Raw genomic sequence first — 5,625 nt, forward strand, 5'->3', positions numbered from 1 at the left:
AGCTCGTCACAGTCATTCAATCATTGAATCCTACTCGGAATATCACAGACAAGGTTTAGACCTTCCGGATTCTCTTGAATTCTGCCATCATTCTAGCTTACGCCACGAAGATTCCGATTAAGAGATCTCAGAGATACTCATTCAGTCGAAGGTAGAACGGAAGTGGTTGTCAAGCACGCGTTCATAGGGAATGATGATGATTGTCACGTTCATCACATTCAGATTGAAGTACGAATGAATATCTTAGAAAATCTATTTCGAGTGCAGAAGGGTCAGAATCCAACAGCATCTGCAGTCCTTTTTCAGGCTCTGAATCAGATTTTTGCTCAGGTCCCTCAATTTTAGCCAGAAAATACCTGAAATCATAGAAAAACACACAAACTCATAGTAAAGTCCAGAAATGTGAATTTAACATAAAAACTAATGAAAACATCCCTAAAAGTAACTAGATCCTACTAAAAACATACTAAAAACAATGTCAAAAAGCGTATAAATTATCCGCTCATCAAGGTCCATGATCTCTTGTTTGCTCCATCCTTTTCTTAGTGATGGGCTTGTCCTCATCAATGAGGATATCTCCCTCTATGTCAATTCCAGCCGAATTGCAGAGGTGGCAAATAAGGTGAGGAAATGCTAACCTTGCCAAAGTGGAGGACTTGTCAGCCACCTTGTAGAGTTCTTGAGGTATAATCTCATGAACTTCCACTTTCTCCCCAATCATGATACTATGGATCATGATGGCCCGGTCTACAGTAACTTCAGACCGGTTGCTAGTAGGAATGATAGAGCGTTGGATGAACTCCAACCATCCTCTAGCTACAGACTTAAGGTCCGGTCTTCTCAATTGAACCGGCTTGCCTCTTGAGTCAACTTTCCATTGAGCTCCTTCCACACATATGTCCATGAGGACTTGGTCCAACCTTTGATCAAAGTTGACCCTTCTAGTGTAGGGGCGTGCGTTTTCTTGCATCATTGGCAAGTTGAACGCCAACCTTACATTTTTCGGACTGAAATCTAAGTATTTCCCCCGAACCATTGTAAGCCAATTCTTTGGATTCGGGTTCATACTTTGATCATGGTTCCTAGTGATCCATGCATTTGCATAGAACTCTTGAACCATTAAGATCCCGACTTGTTGAATAGGATTAGAGAGAACTTCCCATCCTCTTCTTCTAATCTCTTGTCGGATCTCCGAATACTCGCTCTTTTTGAGCTTAAAAGGGACCTCAAGGATCACCTTTTTCTTGGCCACAACTTCATAGAAGTGGTCTTGATGGACCTTTGAGATGAATCTCTCCATCTCCCATGACTCAGAGGTGGAAGCAATTGCCTTCCCTTTCCTCTTTCTTGAGGTTTCTCTGGCCTTAGGTGCCATTAATGGTTATGGAAAAACAGAAAAGCAATGCTTTTACCACACCAAACTTAAAAGGTTTGCTCGTCCTCGAGCAAAAGAAGAAAGAAAGTAGTAAAAGAAGAAGAAAATGGAGGAGATGGAGGGAGAAGGTGTATTCGGCCAAGGGGGAGAAGTGGTGGTTGTAATGTGTGAAAATGGATTAGTGTTGAGGGGTTTATATAGGGGTGGGGGGAAGGGTAGGTTTCGGCCATTAGGGTTGGGTTTGGGAGGGAAAAGAATTTGAATTTTGGAGGTAGGTGGGGTTTATGGGGAAGAGTGGATGGATGTGAGTGGTTAAGGGTATTTGGGGAAGAGGTATGGAGGTGATTGATGAAGGGTATTTGGGGAAGAGGTATGGAGGTGATTGGTGAAGGGTATTTAGGGAAGAGTGTTATGAAAGGGTGTGAAGAGGAGAGAAGAAGAGGTGGAGTAGGTGGGGATCCTGTGGGTCCACAGATCATGAGGGGCCAAGGACTTAGCATCTCTGCTCCATTTAGGCATGCAAAACGCCCTTAGAATGCATGTCTGGCGTTAAACGCCAGCTTGCTGCTTGTTTCTAGCGTTTAACGTCAGCTTTTCTCCCATTCTTGGCGTTAAACGCCAATTTCATGCTTTGTTCTGGCGTTAAACGCCAGTCTGGTGCTTGTTTCTGGCGTTTAACGCCAGCTTGATGCTTCTTTCTGGCGTTAAATGCCAGTTTGATACTTCTTACTGGCGTTTAAACGCCAGTAAGCTCTTCTTCCAGGGTGAGCTATTTTTAATGCTGTTTTTCATTTTGTTTTTGATTTTTCAGTAGTTTTTGTGACTTCACATGATCATCAACCTAAAGAAAACATAAAATAGCAATGGAAAATAAATAGATATAATTAAATAACATTGGGTTGCCTCCCAACAAGCGCTTCTTTAATGTCAATAGCTTGACAGTGAGCTCTCATGGAGCCTCACAGATAATCAGAGCAAGGTTGGGGCCTCTTAACACCAAACTTAGAGTTTGGTTGTGGCTTCCCAACACCAAACTTAGAGTTTGAATGTGGGGGGTTTTGTTTGACTCTGTATTAAGAGAAGCTTTTTATGCTTCCTCTCCATGGTTACAGAAGGAGAACCTTGAGTCTTAAATATAAGGTAGCCCTCATTCAACCGAAGGACCAACTCTCCTCTGTTAACATCAATCTCAACTTTTGCTGAGGCTAGGAAGGGTCTGCCAAGGATGATGGATTCATCCTCATCCTTCCCAGTGTCTAGGATTATGAAATCAGCAGGGATGTAAAGGCCTTCAACCTTTACTAACACATCCTCTACTACTCCATAAGCCTGTTTCATTGATTTGTCTGCCATCTCTAATGAGATTCTTGTAGCTTGTACCTCAAAGATTCCCAGTTTCTCTATTACAGAGAGTGGCATGAGGTTTATCCCTGACCCAAGGTCACACAGAGCTTTCTCAAAGGTCATGGTGCCTATGGTGCAAGGTATGAAGAACTTTCCAGGATCCGGTTTCTTCTGAGGCAATGTCTGCCTCATTAGTGCACTCGGTTCATTGGTGAGCAAGGGGGGTTCATCCTCCCAAGTCTCATTACCAAATAAACTGGCATTCAACTTCATGATTGCTCCTAGATACTTAGCAACTTGCTCTGCAATGGTATCTTCATCTTCTTCAGAGGAAGAGTATTCATCAGAGCTCATGAATGACAGAAGAAGGTCCAATGGAATCTCTAGGGTCTCTGTATGAGCCTCAGATTCCTTTGGTTTCTCAAAAAGGAACTCCTTTTTGTCTAGAGGATGTCCCAAGAGGTCTTCCTCATTGGGATTCACGTCCTCCTCCTCCTCTGGGCATTCGGCCACACTAAGTAAGATTATGGCCTTGCACTCTCTCTTGGGATTTTCTTCTGTATTGCTTGGGAGAGTACTGGGAGGAGTTTCAGTAATCTTCTTACTCAGCTGACCCACCTGTGCCTCCAAATTTCTAATGGAGGACCTTGTTTCATTCATGAAACTTAGTGTGGTCTTGGATAGATCAGAAACTATGGTTGCCAGGCTAGAATGGATCTGTTCAGAATTCTCTGTCTGTTGCTGAGAAGATGATGGAAAAGGCTTGCTATTGCTAAACCTATTTCTTCCACCATTATTATTGAAGCCTGTTAAGGCTTTTGTTGATCCTTCCATGAGAGATTAGGATGATTTCTCCATGAAGGATTATAGGTGTTTTCATAGGGTTCTCCCATGTAATTCACCTATGCTATTGCAGGGTTCTCAGGATCATAAGCTTCTTCTTCAGAAGATGCCTCTTTAGTACTGTTGGATGCAGCTTGCAATCCATTCAGACTCTGAGAAATCATATTGACTTGCTGAGTCAATATTTTGTTCTGAGCCAATATGGCATTCAGAGTATCAATTTCAAGAACTCCCTTCTTCTGAGGCGTTCTATTGTTCACAGGATTCCTCTCAGAGGTGTACATAAACTGGTTATTTGCAACCATTTCAATGAGTTCCTGAGCTTCTGCAGGGGTTTTCATGTGAAGAGATCCTCCTGAAGAATGGTCCAATGACATTTTTGACAACTCAGACAGACCATCATAGAATATACTTATGATGCTCCATTCTGGAAGCATGTCAGTAGGACACCTTTTGATCAGTTGCTTATATCTTTCCCAAGCTTCATAGAGGGATTCTCCTTCCTTTTGTCTGAAGGTTTTGGATTTCTACTCTAAGCTTGCTCATCTTTTGAGGTGGAAAGAATTTGGCCAGGAAAGCACTGACCAGCTTATCCCAAGAGTTCAGGCTATCCTTAGGTTGTGAATCCAACCATATTCTAGCTCTGTCTCTTACAGCAAAACGGAAAAGCATAAGCCTGTAGACCTCGGGATCAATTCCATTGGTCTTGACAGTGTCACATATTTGCAAGAATTCAGCTAAAAACTGATGAGGATCTTCCATTGGAAGTCCATGAAACTTGTAATTCTGCTGCATTAGAGAAACCAATTGAGGCTTAAGCTCAAAATTGTTTGCTCCAATTGCAGGAAGTGAGATACTTCTTCCATAGAAGTTAGAAGATGGTGCAATAAAGTCACCAAGCATCTTCCTTGCATCTCCACCATTGTTATTAGGTTCGGCCATGTCTCTTTCTTTTTCAAAAATTTCTGTCAGGTTCTCTCCAGAGGGTTGTGCTTTAGCTTCTCTTAGTTTCCTCTTAAGAATCCTTTCAGGTTCAGGATCAGCTTCAATAAGAATGTCTTTATCCCTGTTCCTGCTCATATGAAAAAGAAGAGAACAGAAAAGAAAATATGGAAACCTCTATGTCACAGTATAGAGATTCCTTTATGTGAGTAGAAGAAGAGAAGAATAGAAGAAGGAGAAGATAGGAATTCGAACACAGAGAAGAAGAATGGGTTCGAATTTTTGAATGAAAGAGGGGTGTTAGTAGATAATTAAATAAATAGAAAGAGATGAGAGGGGGAAGAATTCGAAAATTAAATAAAATAGATAAAAAAATTTTGTTTTTATTTTGACTATTAGTTATAATTCGAAATTTAAAAAGAAAAATAAAATTAAATTAAATTAGAATTTAAAACAAAAAGTTAATTAAAAAGGAATTTTGAAAAAGATGGGAGGGGTTTTCGAAAATTAGAGAGGGAAAATTAGTTAGGTGGTTTTGAAAAAGATATGATTGAAATAAAAAACTTTTAAAATCAAACAAAAAGTCAAGTAGTTAATTGAAAAAGATTTGAAAATCAATTTTGAAAAGATAAGAAGTTAGAAAAGATTTTGAAATTATGTTTTGAAAAAGATATGATTGAAAGATATTATTGAAAATTTAATTTGAAAAGGATTTGAAAAGGAAATTAAAAAGATTTGATTTTTGAAATTAAAGTTGATTACTTGATTAACAAGAAACTAAAAGATATGATTTTAAAATTTAAAGATTGAACCTTTCTTAATAGGCAAGTAACAAACTTTAAAATTTTTGAATCAATCACATTAATTGTTAGCAAAGATTTTGAAATTATAAAATAAAATAAGAAAAATATTTTTGAAAATCAATTTGAAATTTTCGAAAATATGAATGAAAAATGAAAAGGATTTGATTTTTGAAAAAGATTTGAAAAAGATATAATTTTTAAATTGAAAATTTGACTTGACTCATAAGAAACAATTAAATTTTAAAAACTTTTTGACTAAGTCAAACCAAATTTTCGAAAATTTATGAGAGAAAAAGGGAAATATATTTTTTTATTTTT

Source organism: Arachis ipaensis, chromosome B01 (genome assembly GCF_000816755.2).
Source record: "Arachis ipaensis cultivar K30076 chromosome B01, Araip1.1, whole genome shotgun sequence".
In the NCBI taxonomy this organism is placed as follows: domain Eukaryota; kingdom Viridiplantae; phylum Streptophyta; class Magnoliopsida; order Fabales; family Fabaceae; genus Arachis; species Arachis ipaensis.